The sequence below is a fragment of the Macaca fascicularis genome, chromosome 4 (genome assembly GCF_037993035.2).
Source record: "Macaca fascicularis isolate 582-1 chromosome 4, T2T-MFA8v1.1".
Classification (NCBI taxonomy): domain Eukaryota; kingdom Metazoa; phylum Chordata; class Mammalia; order Primates; family Cercopithecidae; genus Macaca; species Macaca fascicularis.
The window spans coordinates 157388470-157411347 of NC_088378.1; the positions used below are offsets into that span (position 1 = coordinate 157388470).

General features: G+C 40.6%; 1 protein-coding gene and 1 long non-coding RNA gene across 6 annotated transcripts in view; one reads left to right on the top strand and one right to left on the bottom strand.

Annotated features, from left to right (window-relative positions):
• DTNBP1 (dystrobrevin binding protein 1) overlaps positions 1–22878 on the top strand; it is a 150457-nt gene that overhangs the window by 112428 nt on the left and 15151 nt on the right. The gene's annotated exons all lie outside the window — the stretch shown is intronic.
• Positions 1276–22653, bottom strand: LOC141410167 (uncharacterized). The gene is made up of 2 exons (XR_012434223.1): positions 22568–22653; positions 1276–2327 (listed from the first exon to the last, which is right to left on the bottom strand). It is a non-coding gene; the product is annotated as an uncharacterized lncRNA (long non-coding RNA).

Below are 22878 nucleotides of genomic sequence, written 5' to 3' on the forward strand. Positions count from 1 at the left end.
AGGGTTGTAGAGGGATGAAGATCCATCTTCTGTTCTTTGGGCTGAATAGGGGTGATGATATTCCCGCCCAACTATTAGGGTCTCTTGTATTCATGGTAGAGAGGTGCTTGGTCAGAAAGCATCCGTATGGTGAGGGCCGTTCATAACTCTGAGTTCCGACAAAAGGTGATATTTGGAAGACTAATAAGTGTTCAATTTAAGAAAATATTGAGTAAACTTATCCTGCATTCCTACACAAAGAGCACAGTGACAATATATTCCATAAAAGTAAAGCAAAATAAGTAAAATTATCTCAAGTAAACTAAATAAGAAGGCTTTCCATGAACTGGGCAATTGTTGGAACTAAGCTGACTTGGAGTGGCTAGCTGATCCTAATGTGCCCAGAATTATAATATTGATCCAGATTTTTACATTACCTATCCCTCTTGTTTCTTCTGAGCTGCATCCAGACGTCACTGGTTGGTTCACAGGAATAAGCTGGGTCAGTCTAAATTGCAGGAAACACCTCAAAAACAACAGACAAGACTCGATTCTAGTAACAGGTGTACTATAGTTACTGAAACATAATTTTCCTCTCCCCAGTGTCTCATTTTTACTAAAGACAAAGCATGATAGGTTTGATTTGTTAGCAAAATAAACTTTATACCTGGCCTGATTATTTGTATAAAGTGCAGCGAGAATAATTTTTGCTGTGTAGGCTCTTTTTAAATTGGCTTTGATACAACTTTCTTCCATAAGGAATCTTAGATTAGACTTCTTTTTAAAGGTTTGAGCCCAGCCAGGGGTTTGTGCTTGCAGATACCTGTGTGAGTTGGATAAATTGTTTCCTTCTCTCAGGGTCCCAAGATAACCTGGGCCTTCTGAGCCTGTCAGAAAGTGACATTCTTTACTTACCACAGGTCAGGAACCCTATACAGGGACTGTGTACACAAGGTCTGAGGCCAGTTTTCCAAGGAGCTTTTACTGACTCTGTAAGTCAACTTTGATTCCTTAAAGAAGTCTGTCTATATTTGAAAGCATGCCATTTCAGTCAAAGCCTTGGTAAAATAACCAGTTTCTCCTACTGTGCCCTGTTACAAAAGAAAAAAGATTCTTACTGCACTTATGCAAATAATTATATTGCCATAAGTTACAAATACAAATAGTTTCCAAATTCTGGAGAAATCAGGGAGAGAGAAAGAAACATACTTCAAATTTTGTTAACAGGAATACACTTTACCCAATTGGTGCAAAAGTAGTTGCAATTTCAGGCCATGAATTTTAAATCATTATAACTAGGCTCAAACACATTTTTATTAATCAAAATAGTAGCAATTACAATCAACACAGTTTGGTCAATGAGAAATAAGTTTATTTATTCCTGTAGCATAAAAATCCATGCTTTGGGATTTGACAAACTTTTGGGAACCATTTTCTGCATCCCGCTGGTTGTGGAAGTGTTTTCCCTGCAAAAAAGTTGTCGAGATGCTTGAAGAAGTGGTAGTCAGTTGGTGAGAGGTCAAGTGGCAATGGCAGATGAGGCAAAACTCTGTAGTCCAAGTCATTCAACTTTTGAAGCATTGTGTGATGTGCAGTTGGGCGTTGTCATGGAGAAGAATTGGGCCCTTTCTATTGACCAATGCCAGCTGCTGGCGTTGCAGTTTTCCCGGCATCTCATTGATTTGCTGAGTATACTTCTCATGTATAATGGTTTTGCTGGGATTCAGAAAGCTGTAGTGCATCAGACCAGCAGCAGACCACCAAACAGTGACCGTAACCTTTTTGTGGCTCACATTTGGCTTTGGGAAGTGCTTTGGAGCTTCTTCTAAGTCTGGCCAATGAGCTGGTTGTCACTGGTTGTTGTATAAAATCTACTTTTCATCACACATCACAATCCGATTGAGAAATGGTTTGTTGTTGTTGTGTAGGATAGGAGAAGATGACACTTCAAAATGACAATTTTTTTGATTTTCACTCAGCTCATGAGGCACCCACTTATTATGCTTTTTTACCTTTCTAATTTGCTTCAAATGCTGAATGACCACAGAATGGTTGATGTTGAGCTCGTTGGCAACTTCTCCTGTAGTTGTAAGAGGATCAGCTTTGATGATTGCTTTCAACTGGTCGTTGTCAACTTCTGATGGCTAGCCACTGTGCTCCTCATCTTCAAGGTTCTTGTCTCCTTTGTAAAACTTCTTGAACCACCACTGCACTGTAAGTTTGTTAGCAGTCCCTGGGCCAAATGCATTCTTGATGTTGCGAGTTGTCTCCACTGCTTTATGACCCATTTCGAACTTGAATAAGAAAATCGCTCAAATTTGCTTTTTGTCTAATGTCATTTCCATAGTCTAAAATAAAGATAAAATAAACAGCAAATAGTAAGTCATTGGCAAAAACACATAAAGCGAGAAATGCCCATTAAAATGACCTATAACATAACCACATTTATTTAAGACATACTGTAATATCAAACAGCAAATTCCAGCGATGCAAAACCGAAATTACTTTTGCATCAACCTAATAAAAACTGTAAACAGCTCAAAAGGAAAGTTTCCTTGACTCTGAAAAACAAAATGGAAAGTATGGGCAACATTTTAAGCAGAAAGTCATAAAAAGATTATTTCAGTCTTTTATTCAGTTTATGCAATTCCTGTTTTGCTCAACATTTACGAGTACATTAGTTTTTCAAGAGAGTGTTGGAAGTCCTTTCCTATTTTATTGGCATACTTTTCAAAGTTATCAGAGACCTGCATTTAAGAGTACTCATCAGAGGCCAGGCATGTTGGCTCATACCTGTAATCCCAGCACTTTGGGAGGCTTAGGTGGGTGGATCACCTTAGGTCAGGAGTTCAAGACCAGCCTAGTCAACATGGTGAAACCCTGCCTCTACTAAAAATACAAAAATTAGCTGAGCGTGGTGGTGAGTGCCTATAGTCCCAGCTACTTGGGAGGCTAAGGCAGGAGAATCACTTGAACCCGGGAGGCAGAGGTTGCAGTGAGCTGAGATTGCACCACTGCACTCCAGCCTGGCGACAGACACTCCATCTTAAAAAAAAAAAAAAAAAAAAGTACTCATCAGAATCTTATAGTGGATTATAACCATCTTTTGAAGAGGATCAAAACAAGACAATTGTCTGTGGATGACAAAATGTCTTTGGGCAGCAGTAATCAAAGATGCAATTGTCAAGGAAATTTGGTTGCTTCTGTGGCGTACAATAATTTAACATAATATAATTACTGATAACGGACACTAAGCCATATCAAAATTATAGATGTTTCCAGTATTTTTGAAACACATACCAATAATATATTTATACAAATACAACCCAAAGAAAGCCAAACACAATTTCATATTTAACAATGCTTCCTGTATGATTTTAATATACCAAATAAGCCAAATATGTCATTTTTTACTTTAGGAGACTGATATCTAAAAGATTAATTAAGAAAAAGATATAATTTATAATTTTACTTTGGAAAGTTTGTCAAATATCAAAGGTTTAAAACATTTGATATTATAAAAAGAATCCTAGGTCATAATAAGTCATTTAGTCAAAATGATGAAGATTTTAAAAAGACAAAAACCTTTACCTGTTAATACAGGAGAACTTAGCTTTCCAAACAGTCCCTTTTTTCCTGCCTCTTTTCTGTAGCTTAGGCAAACAAAAATCTTTCATTATCTTTTAATATTACATGAAAATCTTCAAGAGAGAGAAAGCCAGATTTTACCTTTGTATTAGTGTACCATGAATGTTAAACCCAATTCTTAGTAAAACTCTTAGATAAATTTGTCCAATCTTAGTCAGTTTGACCATAAGGTAAGATTCCCGTAAACCTTTTATAAACTGTTACAATTTTCTGTTAAATAAAAGATTAATATTCTAAGAAAACCCTGTGGTGCTTTTATTTCAAAAATTCAATTTATGTAAAAACTGAATGGTTACCCCTTTAGCTTTAGCCAAATTGTTTACACACAGAATTTCTTTTACAAGATTAGTCTTTCACAAACCTTTCACAACTCGCTCAAACCTTCAGCTTTATCGTATCTACCTTAAAACAATCCTTTAACCTTCTAAACCAGGCCAAAAAAAAAAAAAAAAAAATTCCCCATCCTCCTGCCTTCTTATAATATTTTACCAAAAACTCATTATACTTTTAACACATCTTACGTGTAAAACTGTTTATTCAGTAGTCTCAGTTACGTATGTTACAGTATTAACTCTTAGCAACTTTTATTTTTGGTAAAAATCCTGGTGAGTACCAGGTGTGAAGCCTAGGACACCAGACAGAAGTACAGACAAGGTCTGATGCTTTCCAGCATACCCAAGGGGCATGGCCAACTCCACAGGTCCCCAGGCCCCCAAGTCTTATCTAGAATGTAATGGCTCCAAAGCAGTCAAGTTGAACAATTTTCAAGTCAAAGAAGCAGTTTATGACCTTAAAGCATTTAATCCATTCAAAGTGGGATGGAATGACCTCTGACTAGGAGTTTCAATGTGTGGTCCCTGGGCAGGATGGAAGAGAGGACAGTCGCCCTGAGTGACAGAAAAGATAGGAAAGGGAAAAGGGTGAGAGAGAGAGAGAGAAAAAAAAAAAAAAGAGAGAGAGAGAATGAGAGAGGAGAGGGGAGGGAAAACAGCATTGCCTGAATTGGGGCTGGGCAGGCGAGGAGCTCAGGGAGGCCAGGGAAAGACCCACCCAGTGCAGTGACACTGAATCAAAAGTTCAGGTGGCTGCTTGTCAGTCACAAAAGGATCTTGATCTCCAGCATCTTCATCAGCTCTTATTTTTCTCCTTTGAGAAGAAAAAGCTCCCCATGTCCTGTGTGCTTCTGTACATGACTAATTCTGTCACCCACAGCCAACAGCAAAAAGCACAAGGCAAGTTAATCTAAAGATTTTTAGGCCAGGTGCAGTGGCTCATGCCTGTAATCCCAGCACTTTGGGAGGTCAAGGCAGGCGGATCACGAGGTCAGGAGTTCGAGACCAGCATAGCCAACATGGTGAAACCCCATCTCTACTAAAAATCCAAAAATTAGCCAGGCTTGGTAGTGTATGGCTGTAATCCCAGCTACTCAGGAGGCTGAGGCAGGAGAATTGCTTGAACCCAGGAGGCAGAGGTTGCAGTGAGCTGAGACTGTGCCACTGTACTCCAGCCTGGCAACAAGAGCGAAACTCCGTCTCAAAAAACAAAAAAACAAAAAAAAGATTTTTAACTCCCTGTTTCTTAGAAGGGACTCTAACCCTGCTAAATTGGGCATTTCACCTGGGGATTGACCCAAAGACCTTTAACCCCTTATTTCTTAGGAGGATTCTAACCCTGCTAAGTTGGGCCTCTAACCCAATTCTGTTCTTTACTCTGGACAAATACCCTCCCACTTCCCCAGAGTTGGCCAGTGAGTGCCGCAGTCTATTCTTTTGAGCCAGGGGATCCTCCAGTGTCGCCTCTTGGCGGTTTGCCAGGAAGATGTTACTGGAAATGGGTCCCAATCCAGACCCCAAGAAAGGGTTCTTGGATCTTGTTCAAGAAATAATTTAAGGCAAATTCGTAAAGTGAATGCAAGTTCATTAGAGGAGAAACAAAAGAAAAGCTACTCCATAGACAGAGCAGCCCCAAGGGCTACTGGTTGGTTGTTTTTATGGTTATTTCTTGGTCATATGCTAAATAAGGGGTAGATTATTCATGAGTTTTTTGGGAAAGGGGTGGGGATTCCTGGAACTGGGGGTTCTTCTGCTTTTTAGACCATATAGAGTAACTTCTGGACATAGCCATAGCATTTGTAAACTGCCATAGTGTTGGTGGGAGTATCTTTTAGCATGTTAATGCATTATAACTCTGTTATAATGAGCAGTGAGGACAACCAGAGGTCACTTTCATCCCCATCTTGGATTTGGTGAGTTTTGACCGGCTTGTTTACTACATCCGGTTTTATCAGCAGGGTCTTTATTACCTGTATCTTGTGATACCACAGTCCTGCTGACTTCCTGTCTCATCCTGTGACTAAGAATGCCTAACCATCCTGGGAATGCAGCCCAGGAGGCCTGAACCACCTTTTACCCAGCCTCTATTCAAGACGGAGTTGCTCTGGTTCTAATGCCTTTGACAATATTGCTGGATCATTTTAGAGTCTTAACATCTTAAATGGTAAATATAGGAAATATAGGACCTTTTTGACCATCAAAATTAAGGGATTCTAGCAAAGTGGAAAATGTTTTATCTCATGTGCATATTTACATAGCAGAGTAAGAAATAAAGATAAAATCCTAAGCCCTGTAACTGACTGAACAGACCTCCTCTTAGCCAAGGGGACCCAGAGTAACCTTGAAAACTGAGTTCGCAGTCATGATGGGGTAGGAGGTCAGACATGCCTCTTATACTCTCTCCCTGGCTAACCACGATTAGGCTTTCTCACCTAAGGGCTAAGGAGAAAACAGCCCTTTCAAAAGACTCCACCACTGATTTTAGCCAACCACCTGACACTGCTTTTCCCTTTTGCAGTTTTCACACAACTGACCAGCATTTTTTCCCGTAAGAGACCACCAACCACGGAATGGTTCGGGCCAGTCCACACAGACTGCACAGCAAGGGTTTTCTGGTCGTCTTCATCTTTTGACATCACAGGGCAGGAGTCCACCCTTGGATCTTGCTAATGCTACCATTTTTTTGTACATGGGTTCCATGAAGGAGCATGAAGCTCCATTGCACGTGTGCACCTTTCTCCTTTCATAAATATTCATGACTCCTGGGACAGCTTATTGAAAATGTACATTTGGTCACCCTGCTTAGCATCAATTTCTGTTTCCTCTGCCCCTCCCTCAAAGTGTTTGTGTCTGGCTTCTGGCCTGAGGCTGTGCTTCCCAGCTTGTCAGAATGGCCACCCTACAGGCTGCAACCCTTCATGAGAAATAAAGCTCTCTTTTCCGAATTTATGAACCTCATCATTCTTCAGTTGACAGGAAGAAAAATATCTTTCCCTCACCCATCCTAGATTCATGGTTAAGACCCCTATAGCAAAAGACAGATTAATAAGAAAAAAGCCACTGGGCATAGTGGTATGCACCTGTAATTCCAGCTTCTTGGGAGGCAGGGGCTGGAGGATCACTTGAGACCAAGAGTTCAAGACCAGCCTAGGCAACATAGTGAGACTCTATCTCAAATAATAATAATAATAATAAGAAGAAGAAGAAGAAGAAGAAAGAAGGAAGAAGAAGGAGAAGAAGAAGAAGATGATACAAATATAAGTTTTATGTGACATGGGAGCCTTCAGAAATGAAGACCCAAAGAAACAGAAACTTGGTGTATTTTCATGCTAGGCTTGATGAAGAGTGGACAGTTGTGTAGAAATATGACTGGACAAAGAGTATGATGTAATGGCAGTAAACTAGGGGGAACTTAGCAAGTTCTGTTTGTTCAGATTCCTCTCTGTGTCCCTGCATCTTCAGAGATGAGGACGTTCTTTTTCTCTATGTGTAGTGTGGGCGTCTCTCACATGAGGATCTTATGTCCTGCTTCAGGAGAAAATGAGAAGCTCTTTCCCAGGTTTTATGCCTGCCTCAGGGGAGAAGGGCAAGGGGAAGGTGAGAGTGATCCTCCTGTTTCTGCGGTTTTCTCAGATTCTTTCAGCTTCAAGTATCTAATATGTCTCAGTGCCATATTTTGGTATTTTGTCCTGAACCCCGTCACCTGTAATCATAAATGAAAGGAATTAGGCTTAGGAAAGGAAGGAAAAAAGAAAAATGAAAACGACTTAAGAAGTTAACTCTCAGGCTCTGGGTCTGCTTCTGAGGAACCTGCATGTGTTTTTATAAGAAAATTTAAGAAATGGCAAAGCTGTCTGAGGAAAAAAAAAAAAAAAAAAAAAGCTCACCTGTTGCCAAGAGCATTGAACTGCTTTGCACATGAAGAATAGAATGAAGTTGTGCCTCTGCATGTGAGGAAAGATAGATAAAGAACTTTGGAAGGCCTAAAACAGTTTATGTCAAAATGCTAATCAAGTCACTTACCACTTATCATCCCTCTGGAATGCTGTGTGGTTCCATCTTAACTGAATTTAAAACAGAATATCTATCTTGTATGGTGCCATCTTTCATAATATGAAGCTTATGTTTTAAAATGTCTGAAAATCCTGTATTTTCATCCAGGACCTTTTTTATATGCTATTTCTGTTCCCTCTTCCCCTCCCTCAAAGTGTTTGTGTCTGGCTTCTGGCCTGAGGCTGTGCTTCCCAGCCTGTCAGAATGGCCACCCTTCGTGAGAAACAAAGGAAATGCAAATATAACAGGGCAGTATTCCTGATACTTTACAAACCATCTCATAAACTTGTTTTACTTGATTTTCAGGCATACTGCTTTTCTCGTAAGTTGGCAAGAGTTTTTGGATTTTTCTCCCCTCTCCTGTTGGTGATTGTACAGCAAAAAACTAAGCAATGAAATAAAATGATTGAGCTTAAACTTTTTCCTTAAGGAGCTATTTCCTGAATCTTATACCCTCTCACTCTTATTTTTTAATTAATCATTTTTCACTCATTTCACAATCACTTTTGAGTTCCTACTTTGTGCTTAGAACATAAAAGACCCCAAAGTATTCCATGAAAATAACCTATTTCTGTGTATTGAATTGATGGGCAAATCTTCATCCTAAGGAATATCAACATATGTTATCAGGAAAGTTCATGAAAAGGACATTATCACATCACAATTTTCAAAACAATATGGGTCTTATTTTAGGAATGTTAGCTCAGTTTATAAGTTACACTTTTCTTACAAAATAATAGGCTTCTTGTATATGAATTCCTGTCATATTTTTAAGAAAATAGAGAAAGGGGCTCTCGCTGTGTTGGCCAGGCTAGTCTTGAACCCCTGGCCTCAAGCAGTCCTCCTGCTTTGACCTCCCAAAGTGCTGGGATTACAGGTATGAACCACTGCACCCAGCTGTGCTGTCATACTAATTGGGTACATGTAAGAGAATCCTGTAATATCTTGGATTTGTTGAACCTTTCATTGAATGGATAATATCAGCTTATAGGTTGTGTGCTATTCTAAATACACCCTCAATATTCCTTCAGCTTCTCTACCTACTTTCAGCTGGGGTCAAACCCAAAGAAAGGTTCATGGCATCATTTTGTGAGTATGAATTTGGGGGAAGAGTTCAGAGGGTGTATTTTGTTGATCATTTGGATGTGATTTATTTTGGCATGCTATTTTTAATGCATTACAGATTTCCTGGCCAGCTTTTCCATAGCCCTTGGGTAACGTCACTTTTTATTGAACTGAATCTTAAGTGCAGGTGTTTTTGGATACCTCCTGCACTGATTCCATGGACCAGTCTGATGTCATTGTCCATGGCCTGTTCCTGAGAGCCCCTTGTAGCCACTTCCTGCTCCCACTTTTAGCCATGAGGATCGTACTTGTTTGTTTCCAGCCCATAGAATGTCATGCTGGTGTTTCCCGTCAGCTGTGCCGCTGTTTCCTGAGCTGTGTGCTGTTTGTCTTCTGCATCACTGCACCTCAAACGTCTGGCTTGCTGTGACTGCTGGCTACGGCTTTGCGATCAAGCAGCCAGTTGAAGGCTGCTTCAACTCCTGTGCACTCATGAGGCTGCTCCTGATATCTGGCGTTTACTGTGCAGCCCCCATTTAGTGATTGATGCCAGTACCTTCATCAGACTGTTGTCGAGTGCCAACTCCATGACGGGCACTAAAGCTTCCATGTTGAAAGGCACAGTGCTTGCTCTCGAGGAACGTGGCATCCAGTGGAACTATAGGGGGCAAGTGTGTGGCAGCAGTGGACATGTACCAGTTATGTGGGAGCATGGAGGAAAGAGAACCTGGGTCTCCCTGGCCTGTCAGAGAAGGGGGCAGTCGAGTTGAGGTGTGGAGGGTGAGTGGAAGTCGGCTGAGTGCAGGCCTCTGAGCAAAGGGTCAGTGCAATTACAAGTCGGGGCATGGCTTCCTTGGAGAACCGTCAGGTGTTGGCTGTGTGGCCTTCTTCTGCAGCTGGAAAAGTGGCTTCCTCGGGATACTTCCTGAATAGTGGTTTCGTTGCAAAGCTGTTCTTACACGTCTTTACTGAACGTAAGGTAGTTGTAGCCAGTAGATAACAGGAAGAGCAAGGGGTAAAATCTCTGAACACTATTTTGAATCAGAAGTAGCGCATCTTCAGCGTCTCATACTTGTCTTTTGCACGTCCTTGTCCCCGTTTCTGCTAAAGCATTGATACTTTCAAGTTTGCCAAAAGCTCCTGCTGAGGCCCCCAAGCAGGGCTGTCCTGTCTCCCCACCCACTGCTTTTTTTTTTTTCTCTCAGATGACCTCTCTTTCTGCTCATTTCCCCCCTCATCTACAGAGCAGTTAATCTTAGAGAAGCGGTAAGGGAGAGGTAAGCCTGATAAACTAATTCATGTTAAGCTTTGAAGGTTAGTTTTCTCAGAGCCCCCCAAATATAGTACTCTTCATACTGAAAAGGGACTTATTAAAACATATAATCTCTAATTGGTGAAATCTCAGGAAAGGTGACAAAATTCAGATGACTCAGCATGCTGCCCCCACATTGTCAGCTCCCCTGCTCGGGCGCTCCTCATGCAGCATCTTCCTCAGCTTGTGGACTCAGGAACTTCTCCAGGTCCATCTTCCGTCATCCCTGTGGGCTGCAACACCAGCCTGCCTGGCAGGGGCAGAATCTGCCTCTCATCCCCATCTCGTTAGCTGGCAGTGAAGGACTCCTGGTGGAAGGAGGGAGGGGACCAAGGCATCTTTTCATAATACTGATTTATTCATAAGTCACTTATTCATAAGCCTGCGACAGCTTATAATTGAAAGTGATACGTCCCCATTTCAAAAATATTTTCTGGAAATAATGAGGTTTCCAGCAGATAGGATCAGCTTTCAAGCATGCTGAGATTTGGCTGTCACTGAACCTTTTAGAGGCAGGATATTTCCAACTGGTGGCATGAGGACATTTATAACAAGAGGCCTTTGAACCCAAAAGCATGTTGAGCTTTGGATAAATATTTTGTATTGCAAGTATATGCAGTATTTTATTTGAAATATATGTAAATGTTGTGGGAAACAAAATTCACAGCTAGGTAAAGTGCTACTGAATTCATAATAGATTTTCGTTGTCACATACTTTCTCATAAATTGCCAAAAAAGGACACCCATTCTTAAACTTGAAAAGGTTTGAGACTTGTCCTAGTTTAGAATTTTTGGAATACTTAATTTGAAATCAAGGCAGTATGAGTGGAAACATCTCCAAAGGTGATTGTTTTGAACATTTTTAAGTGTTCTTCAGTGATATTCAAAATCCAAAGAAATCTAGCATCTGAATTCTAATTAATGTTGATAATCATTACTCTAATGGTAAATTTTAAACCCAATTTTAATTTCCTGGAGCTCCACTGGTAGACGGTGGGGAGCTGCAGGTATCAGTAGTCAGTTTCCCTCACCTTTGGACAGGAAGTTCTTGAAGTGGAGGTGGGATTGGCGAAGTCAGGATCTAGCTCTGGCGGTGGGATGGCTTGGGTCAAGGGGCAAGAGCCCTGCCCAGAAAGATTGAAAGTGATTCCTCGCTGTAGCTTAATTCCTTGAGCTTCAAAGGCCTTTCGGATTCTGTAGTGGCCTATGAAAATGCAAATGTCCTGGGGAAACACTAAACCTAAAAATACTGAATCTTGGCTCTGAAGAGTTGAAAGGATCTTCTCTTGTTAAAACTTTTCACAAGGCTTGGGTTTGGTCGACAGCTAGCTAAGTATAAAATGCTAGAAAAAAAGATAATGCAACCTAGCGAGGACAGGAAAATGAGCCTCAAGAGGGGAGGCCCAGCATTGCTGCAGGGTGCCAGAGGTGGCAAGGAGGGCTGACGGAAAGGGCAGCTGCCAGGACACCATGTCCACTGCACCTGCCACCCACATCCAGCCTGTTTCTGCATTGTGATATTTCAGTTCCCTTATTATTTTTTTTTTTTTCTTTTTTTGAGATGAAGTCTCGCTCTATTGCCCAGGCTGGAGTGCAATGGCGTGGTCTCGGCTCACTGCAACCTCCGCCGCTTGGGTTCAAGCGATTCTCCTGTCTCAGCCTCCCGAGCAGCTGGGATTACAGGTGCCCGCCGCCACCCTTGGCTAATTTTTGTATTTTTAGTAGAGACAGGGTTTCACCATGTTGGCTAGGCTGGTCTTGAACTGCTGACCTCGTGATCCACCTGCCTCAGCCTCCCAAAGTGCTGGGATCACAGGTATGAGCCACCGTGCCCGGCCTCGAGTTCCCTTTAAAAAGAAGAAAGTCAGCTTTGTTTTTCTGATTGTAATGCTCAAATTAGAGACCCTCAGATCTTTGGAGTTAAACAAAATTGTAGGTGATATGATTTGCAACTGCATTTTATTTTCAGTCTGGCTTGTGAGAGAACAACTGAAGCTTGTGTATTTCTCCATTCTGGTAGTGAGGGGTTACTGCCAAAATTAGTCCACATTTGTCAAGTGGTTGCTTATTCTTGAATGAATAAGATAGAAAAATATACATTTTTAATAATTATGAAATGAAATGAAAACTTAAATTTTACATCTGAAGGATTTTTCTCTCATGATTAAAACAAATAACAAAACCCAGACCATAGATTTTAATATTATGTTGAATCACTATTCAACAGGTTTTTTTTGTTTTTTAAATTAACATTGCCTTGTTTAGATGTGCTGATATATTAACTGCCTTTTTTTCCCTCTATGTCAACCTTTCTTTATATGAGTTTAGTTTTTAGATATTTCTCAAGATTCTTTTGTAAGATCGCAGCCAATTTAAATCACTATTACCGTAGAAATGAGAATTGTCTTACTGAGAAAATTCCATCAACATAATTTATATACTGAAATCAAAATGTTGGAAACAAGGGGATGCTTTTGGTTTTTGTGTTCTTAAGAGTTTTCTGTTGGCAAAAAAATGTCCTTCCTTCCTTCCTTCCAAATGTTGTTATAAATGGGAAGAACTGTGTGTGTGTGTGTGTGCGTGTGTGTGTGTGTGTGTGTAAGCTTAGAGATTAAGAATAGCAAATGCTGACCTGAATCCTGGGTGTGATCTATTTTAACACATAGATTGTGTTGAACAGCCGTGAATCCATAGCAGGTAGAACTTTTTAAAACTTTTTAAATGTGTGATTATTTATGTTGAATAACAAACATACCAGGTTATCAAGGTTGGGAAGTTTTTGGTTAATTCAAACCTTTTATCTGTTGATATTTACCAGTCTTTCAAAGATGACCAATTTTCAAAGCAGTTAGAATATACTATAAAATGTTTTAATAATTCAGAAATGTCTTAAAATCTTTGAATACCTTAGGTTATCATTGTGATTAGCTTTGTTATATTGATGGAGTCTGAGAGTTTTGATTCATAGAAATTTATGGTTAACATTGATTTTGCATCTCTGCAGCATTTGTTGCCATATTCTGTTTCTCACATCTCACTTTGCTTGTATGTATTTTTTCTTCTCTAAAATTTTTATTTGCCAGAGTTTTGTCTGTTAGCTTTGAATACAAATATAATTTTGTATTGTTTATGGGAAAATTAAATGCAGATGGCTTGAAAACTTCTGTATGTTGTCTCTGAAAATGGAGAGGATGAGAACCCACTCTTGGTTATATCTGGAGTTCAGGACAAAGCACAGATCTGGTCACAGGGGATCTTGCCTCCTGCTGTGTGGAAGCCACCAAGCACAGGGACTGGTAATGGATTCCATAGAACACACAGAGATGCTAAGGAGGGAAGCCTGCCTTAAGGGGCTTACCCGTTATTGTCACCCATAAGGTTGACAACAGGCAGTTCTTGTCTGTGATTATGCATTTTGGTTGCTGCTGGAGCTTTTCCGTTTTGGATAATTTCACAGATATTTTCAAGAGTTAAGGAGATAACATTTCTGTCATTTCGATGGATTGTACCAGCTGCTTCATCTGTGTTTCCCTTTGTATAAATATTTATACAAAGTCAAAATGTAAATGAAGTAATGCAGTGATTGCACAGATGTAGTTCATCTAGAGCAGTGGTTCTCAAGCAACATCAGCATTACCTGGGGTTTGGTTAGAAATGCAATCTTCGGCCCAAATGGATTACTGAATCGGATTCTGGGCATGGGGTCCAGGAATCTCTGTTCACCAGTACTGGAGATGATTTTGATGCTGCCAAATGTGGAGAACCACTGGTTTTCTGTCTCTACAACCCTTTTGAATGGACTCTTTAATAAATAATTTTCACTCACAGACGCTGGCAGTTGGTTTATACTACTTTTTCTAAAGTCTTTTATGCAGCGTTTTAGAAAAGCCTTTGATTTTGAAAAGATTCCTGTAGTGATCTAAACTTCTTCCATTTTTCCCCTCAAATTGTTAATAAGGAGGTCAATTCCATAGTTAACATTCAGGAACATGTCAGATGTGGCTTAAAAATTCTAGAAATTGGGCTTTTGTCTAAATATCCATAACACAAAGCTTCTAGACTGAAGTTCTTTTTGGTCTTACCAAAAAAAAAAGAAAAAAGAAAAATCAACACTCTTGCTATTTCATGCGGCATTTTAACATACTGTTTCTGTAAAAAGCATCTTTGTCAACACATCACTGAATAGCATTTTCAAATGGCGTTGAACCATTCCTTCGAACTGTGACTCATCCGTGTAGGTATTTATCGATTTCCTACAGGAAGCAGCAGTCTTGGTGCTACCTGTACTCATTGCAGAGGCCACCACACCCTACCCTTAACCTCCTAGCCTGAGCCTATGAATTTGAACAAGGGTAGTAATTTATGATTAAGTGCATTTCTCACTGATCCATTTATCTTAAGCTTTCTGGTTCTTAACACTCTTCAATCAATTAATTGGCCAGGAAAATGAATATAAAAATACCTTCAGGATTTTGTTAATAATTAAATCTTATTTTGTTGAAATGCCATTGTCTAACTCAAAAGGTCTTAAATTCCTTAATGCTAATCTGATATTCATATAATATTACTAAAAACAAACTAGGCTTTGGGATCACCGTTTCCTGCTCCAATCAGAAGTAAATAAAAATAGGTTCTTAGCTTTTAAGAACTGGAGGTGGGGTCAGGCGCGGTGGCTCACGCCAGCACTTTGGGAGGTCGAGGCAGGTGGATCAAAAGGTCAGGAGTTTGAGACCAGCCTGACCAATATGGTGAAACCCCGTCTCTACTAAAAATACAAAAAGTAGTCAGGCGTGGTGGTACGCGCCTGTAATCCCAGCTACTCAGGAGTCTGAGGCAGGAGAACTGCTTGAACCCTGGAGATGGAGGTTGCAGTGAGCCAAGATCGTGCCATTGCACTCCAGCCTGGGCCACAGAGCAAGACTCCGACCCCCCCCCCCCAAAAAAAAAAATGGAGGTGACCTTCTGATCCATGTCAGCCAGCTCCACCCTCCTGCCGATGGGAAATCGGAGGCCTCCAGGGTGTGTGGTGAGAGGTGAGTGGTGTGCTGAGACCCGCCCGGCAGTCAGACCCTGGTCTGCTAAACTGCCTTGCCCCTCCCTTAAAAGCTAAGGTACTGTGGAGCGTTCTGTCTTAACTGTTTCTGGCAAGCCTCATGCACATCTTGTTCCTGCAGTGTTCATTTTGCTAATACTCTAGATAGTGGTCATTTCCTTCAGGTGATTGATAGGAATTTGAAAAGTGTTCCAGAATACTAGAATAGTGTTTCCTGCAACATGGTTTTAGGAAACAGCACTTCCACTAGCTGTTCCTAAGGACCTAATTTTGTGACCAGCTCAGTAGTTGCCATGAGTTCTTTGTTGTGTAAAAGTTATTTATTCTGACTGTTGGCAGAAAAACTGCCATTATTCCAAACTACCGTGTTTTAGGTAAGGATCACCTTTTCTTAGTTGAATGTAAAAGATAAAAGTATAGTACTTGATTAATGTGTGTAAGGGGTGTGCGTGTGTCTCTTTTGGAGCAAGGGTGAAGAAAAGCTCTGTAAAGTCATTTAACTTCCTTTGAAAACGTGTGTTAACTTTAGCACACACAGAACTATTTTTCCAAATGCCAATTCTGAGGAATAACGTTCTGTAATACTTTAGAACACTCACAGAAATAATGTATGGTATAAAATAATTTTGTCTGTTTTGAAAACTAATTATTGATGAAGGCTGGATGTAAAACTTTTTAAAACTATAGGAACACAGGGCACGGAAGTTGATACTTTAAAAATTCATGTATAAAGAAAACCAGTGCCAGGAAAATACTTTTACAGGTGTTTTTTTAAATCCAGCCTGAGAAAATTTGTATTGATTTGTTAAAGTAGGGGGCAGGAGATTGGGAGACTTTAAAAATTGTTGTGTATACCTTATTTGAAAACTGAGGTAAGAAAACATGTAATTGTTAAATGGTAACAGTCCAGGAAAAGTGGTTTTTAAAACTACAAGGAAATCTTGTGTATTTTGTCATTGTCTAACAAGTCCTCAGTTTCTGAACAAAATTTTTCTAAAATATATTTCACTAAGCTCAGGGAACTGAAGTACCTTTGGAAACAGCAATTATTGAAAATATTTAAAAGGAAGCTGAAACTTGTTTCTGACAGACATCCACATTCTGGAGAAAATTGAGAGAGAAAAGGAAACAGTCTGTACAGATTATGTATCCCTTATCTGAAATACTCGGGACTAGAAGTGTTTCAGGTTTTGGATTTTTTCCGATTTTGGAATATTTGCCATATGCACTTACCGGTTGAGCATGGCTAAAACAAAAAACTGAAATCCTAGATGCTCCCATGAGCATTTCCTGTTAGAATCAGGTATGTGCTCAAAAAGCTTCAGATTTCAGCGCAGGGATATTCAACCTGTGTTATAATTAGTAGGTCCCAGCAAATGCTGGCAAAGATGCAGAGAAACTAGCTGGCTCACCCAGTGATGATGGGGATGTAAAATGGAATAGCTACTCTGGAAAAGAGTTTGGCAGTTCCTTTCAAAACCGAAAAATGAACTTACCATATGACCCAGCAGTTGCACTCTTGGGCATTTTGTGAGAGAAATGACTTATTTTCATGTAGGAACTCATACACACATGTTCATGACAGCTTTATTCATAATAGCCAGAAGTTGGAAGCAGTCATTCCATGGGTGAATGGTTACACAAACTGTGGTACATCCATACCATGAAATTCTGCTCAGTAATAAAAGGGAACAGATTATTATGTGCGGTAGCTTGGAGAAACCCCAAGGCAGTTATGCTGAGTGAAAAAAGCCAGTCTCGGAAGGATATATAGTGTATGATTCCACTTACATAACATATGAATTAACATAATTATAGATTTGGAGTCCAGCTGAGTGTTTGGGGAGGGACAGCATGGTTATAAAAGGTGTTGGAAGTAAATGCTTGGTGCTGCCAAATGACAATGGCACTGAGGCAAAAGTTTTCTCAGCAAGGCAATTTACTGCTATAGACGGGTGCGTCTTGTGGATGGAACAATGGCGAGAGCATACCAGACAAGGAAGGGGAAAGGGGTCTTATTCCTAATGCCGCTAGCTCCTACTGCTGTGTCTTTCCCCTGTTGGCTAGGGTTGGATTGCACAGTCTAGGCTAATTCCGATTGGCTGTTTTAAAGAGAGCAAGTATATGAGCCAGAGTGGCAGGGTGAGTAATTTTGGTGGAAAGGACAGTTACAGAACAGGTGACTAAGGATGCCTAAGGACAGAACAGGTGACAGAGGCTAGGAGGGGGTTGTTTACTGAAACTAGGAGCAAGGAGAGTAAAGAACGAGGAAGTTAAACTTTAAAATGGAGAACAAAGAACAGGGAAGCTGAACATACTGACATATTGGTTCTTTGAAGAAGAACTCAGAACTTATTGTACTTAACAATTTTTCTCCCTCTTGAATTTTAAAGGAAGTTAACAGGCTAAACTTTGAAGAGGAATTTACCGTATCCTACAAAGGGAACCTGAGGGAGTCTTGTGGTGGTACTATGTTGATGTGGTGCTTACACAGGCTATGCATGGAGCTGTATGCGCATCTGCACGCACGCACAGTGCACGTGTGACTGGTGAAATCTGAATAAGCTTTGTGGATTGTACCCATGTCAATTATTGGGTTTTGACCTTATACCAGAATTATGTAAGATGTTAGCATCGAGGGACATTCAGGATGTACATTTCTAGATAACATCCTGTGAACCTGTAATTATTTCAAAGTAAAAAGCTTTAAAAATTGAGTATTGCAATTTCATATAGTCATCCTAATGGGGGGAGAATCCCATATACACCAAAATGTGCTGGTTGTAGTCATCTATTTATGGGGACTACAAAGGGACTTTCACCCTATTATTTGTGGAATAAATAATTTTTTATGGCCAAAAATTTTCCTCAATGTACATAGTTCATGCATCAAAAATACCCTATTAAATAAATGCAAATAGGCCAGGCACAGTATCTCATGCCTGTAATCCCAGCACTTTGGGAGACTGAGGTGGGCGGATCACCTGAGGTCAGGAGTTCAAGACCAGCCTGGCCAACATGGTGGAACCCTGTCTCCACTAGAAATACAAAAATGAGCCAGGTGCGATTGTGCACATTTGTAATCTCAGCTACTCAGGAGGCTGAGACACAAGAATCGCTTAAACCCAGGAGGTGGAGGTTGCATTGAGCCAAGATCATGCCATTGCACTCCAGCCTGGGCAATACAGTGAGACTCTGTCTCAAAAGAAAAAAATGCAAATAATTAGAAGCATAAAAAAAGTTGGCCAGGTGCGATGGCTCACACCTGTAATCCTAGCATTTTGGGAGGCTGAGGTGGGCAGATCAAAAGGTCAGGAGATCAAGACCATCCTGTCAAACATGGTGAAACCCTGTCTCTACTAAAAATACAAAAATTAGCTGAGTGTGGTGGCATGTGCTTGTAATCCTAGCTACTCAGGAGGCTGAGGCATGAGAATGGCTTGAACCAGGGAGGTGGAGATTGCAGTGAGCCAAGATTGCACTCCAGCCTGGTGACAGAGTGAGACTCCATCTAAAAAAAAAAAACAAAAAACAAAACAAAACAAACCATAGGCCCCAATTTTTTAAATCTGTCACATTGACAGAATTTAATGTCTTCTAGTGGTTATGTAATTTGATAGACTGTTGGCAGTTGTTTTTATCAAAAAACAGCTTGAAGAGATGTTTTATTTGTATTCAGAAAATTGTTTAGAGATTTACAGAGATTACACAGTTCTCTCTTGATCATGTCACATGTATTTTAATATCACAAATCTCATATTCCCTAACTCAATATAAAACACCTGAATTGTAAATATTGAAGTTAGTTTTTAAAATGTCTTGTTGGTCTTATTTATCTTGAATGAACAATGCTCTTAATCTTTAATATAGAGATTACTAGAATTTTTCTCAGTTCATATTTAGTAAGTGTTACTGTTTCTCTTTTAACATTTTGAACTCTTAACAGAGAGGCTTATCCTAGTTTTCTGTACATGACTCCCAGAGGTTTGGGGGCCTTTTTCGGTCATTAACACCTCACTGTATTTTATTACCTATCTTGGTTAAAAGACTTAGTTGTAGAATATGTTGGATTTGTTCCTGAAATGAACTTGGTTTTGTTTTGTTTTGTTTTTTCATATATCTTGTGCCACCCTTATGCCCCATTAAAACGTATAATTGAGAATTGATTATTCCATCTTCAGTGGTAATGGAATTTTTTGTTGTTTTGAGTAATTATCCATTTGAAATTGATAGTGGTAGCTAAAGTGGAAGTTGCAGTCAGATAAAACTTGAGCAATGTTCAGGAGTTGAAATAAAAAGACATAGGCCTGAGTTGATAATGGAGTTAAATGATTACTCCCGACTCGACGTAGAAAAACTACTGCATCTTGTTTTGATTTTTTTTTCTTTTAATCTGAAGTCCATTTGTTGAAGTTCTTTACATCTTTGTATTTGTCTGGCTTTCCCCAGTATAATAAATGGCACCTTAATGTGAGCAAGGGGTCATTTTTCCTTGCAGAAAATGTTCTGTAATTTAGATTTTTCAGTCCTCATTCTAAAATTCAGATGCTGTTAAACCTAGATTTGAAAATTTTCCTTCAAATATCCTCGCATCATTTCACTTCTGCCATCTTTGGTGGTTTTCTTGATGCAGGCCCCATTGATGATTTTACACACAGCACAATTAAGAACATCCTCATTCAGTCACGTCGCTGAGGGTAAATCTCTCTTAGCTGCTGGGCAGCAAAGTTATTTTTAAATGCCCGCTTTGTGCTTTTTCATAGTCATCCTGAATAGGGGCTGGTGTGGTGCAACTGTGCTCGGTCCTCGGTGAAGCTGGCTTAGTGCTCAGCCCCGAGATACAAAAAGGGCTCTGAAATGAAGCAGGGAGCTGACGGGGACAGCTGGGGATGTTTCAGATACCTAGTGAGGAACATGTTTTAAAACCTAAAACAGTGATTTTTTTCTCCTATTTTTTTATAAGTCATTTTAAGGCCGGGTACAGTGGCTCACATCTGTAATCCCAGCACTTTGGGAGGCCGAGGCGGGTGGATCACAAAGTCAGGAGATCGAGGCCATCCTGGCTAACATGGTGAAACCCCGTCTCTACTAAAAATACAAAAACATTAGCCAGAAGTGGTGGCGTGCACCTATAGTCCTGGCTACTGGGGAGGCTGAGGCAGGAGAATGGCGTGAACCCGAGAGACAGAGCTTGCAGTGAGCCGAGATTGCGCCACTGCACTCCAGCCTGGGTGACAGAGCAAGACTCCATCTTAAAAAAAAAAAAAAAAAAAAAAAAAAAAAAAAAGTCATTTTAAGTTGTCTAACCTAACCCCTCCTCCCTTGTGAAGGTTGAGACATGATTGGATTTCATTCTGGTATAGAAAAAACCGAAGGGCCAATAATTCAGCAACATGAGTATCAAACTTTTAAAGCAGAAATAGTCTTGAGAAAAATGTTTTTATATTATATATCTATAGAAAATCTTAATTCAGTTAAAACAAGATATGCTTTAATTAAAACTCCTTTGATGATTTCTGCATTGATCTTTGGTTTTGAGCTGCCTATTCTGGAATTACTTTTTAAAAGAAGATTAGCTGAACTTTGAAGTACTTGAAGCATACTTAATGTATTTTAGGGTTGACTTACTCTAATGCACTTGGCAGTCATGAAGCATTTGAACAGATATGTTGACAACTGAAGTGAAACAAGTGAAAAGACATCCTCTTCAGTTCAGTTTTTTTTCTTACGAGTACACTCTAAATTCCTTGCAGATTTATTAAGAGTACTGAAAGGTAACTAATTCTTTTTTTTTTTTTTTTTTTTTTTTTGAGACGGAGTCTCGCTCTGTCGCCCAGGCTGGAGTGCAGTGGCCGGATCTCAGCTCACTGCAAGCTCCGCCTCCCGGGTTCCCGCCATTCTCCTGCCTCAGCCTCCCTAGTAGCTGGGACTACAGGCGCCCACCACCTCGCCTGGCTAGTTTTTTTTGTAGTTTTAGTAGAGACGGGGTTTCACTGTGTTCGCCAGGATGGTCTCGATCTCCTGACCTCGTGATCCACCCGTCTCGGCCTCCCAAAGTGCTGGGATTACAGGCTTGAGCCACTGCGCCCGGCCGGTAACTAATTCTTAAGCATCTGAGTGGGGCCCAGAGCAAGTGATTTTCAGTGCATAGTGAATCCTGGTTCTTGGTAATATTTCCTGTTGCTCCCTCTTCAAGAGGCTGTTGTTTAAATAACGCTGGAATTAGCATTAGCTGTCAGCTGTTGGCCAGTACTGTGTGCTTGATTCGTATTTGCTACCTCATTTAATCCTGCCAACAACCTTATGAAGTAGGTGTTTTTACCGCACCTGTATGGAGGAGGAAGTTGCGACTCAGGTGAAATCAGTTATGTGGAAAAAGAGCCTGAGACCAGGATTAGCTGCAGGTCCTTTGGGAGGTGATTCCAAGATGCAGGAGCGAGGGACAGGGAGAGTGAGACAGCGTCGAGAAGAAGCTAAAAACAGGAAGCTGCTAAAGCCATTGAGTATGTGCCATCGTACCAGGATCTCTGAGGAGCGTTGAGAACGCTTCCTAGGATCATCCACCCAAAGGATGTTAGACCAGGGTCCTGAGATACTGACCTCCGTCACCTATTGGTTGAGAGCTGCCTTAATTCCACAGAACTTCTGGGCTGTGCTGGCTGGGTTTCCTGAGATTCAGAGAATACTCTGACCAGAAAAACACAGCCACACAGGCGTGGCTGTGAGGTGGGACCCTCTGCATTCCAGTGAATGCACACAACGCTGGTTCCCATAGCTGCAGCTGAATGCAGAGGTAGACCAGAGGGCTGTGCCAAGAGGCGCTAGGAGTGTAGGACCCGAGTTGGGCCCAACCTGAAACCTGTGAGCAGAAGCTCTTCCCGCTGTGGCAGACCGTCTCCACATAAACAATGTGAGACGAGGCTAGCGGGAAATGGAGAGAAGGCACCCAGTAATGGCAACAGTATGAGCAGAATGCACAGAGGAAATACACATGTGATTACATGCTAATGAGGAAAATTACTTTTCCTATGTTGCTTTGGTTAGCATTAGTTTGTGTTTCTTGCATGTATGTAGATCAGAATATAAGAAGAAAGCCCACAGTATTCTAAGTATTAGACACTATACCTGATTTGAGATGATAAACTCCATCCCTGGGTTTTAAGATCTGCCATGCATACCAGCTTGCTGGACTCCGGAGTTGAGAATGTGGTGCTGGGAATGTGGGGGTGGGCGGGACTAAGGCAGATAACGGACCTCATTCACCATTGTCCATTGTAAGAGCTGCTGTGTTTGTTTTGTTAATCTTGATAACACCCCCAAGATGTTGACACTCCCAAGAGCTGAACCAGAGGGAGCAATGCCTTGGGTGAAATGGTTTGTGACAGTGTGTCCCAGGACACAGGGCAGCTGAAACATTCTGCACATGTTTTCTGGAA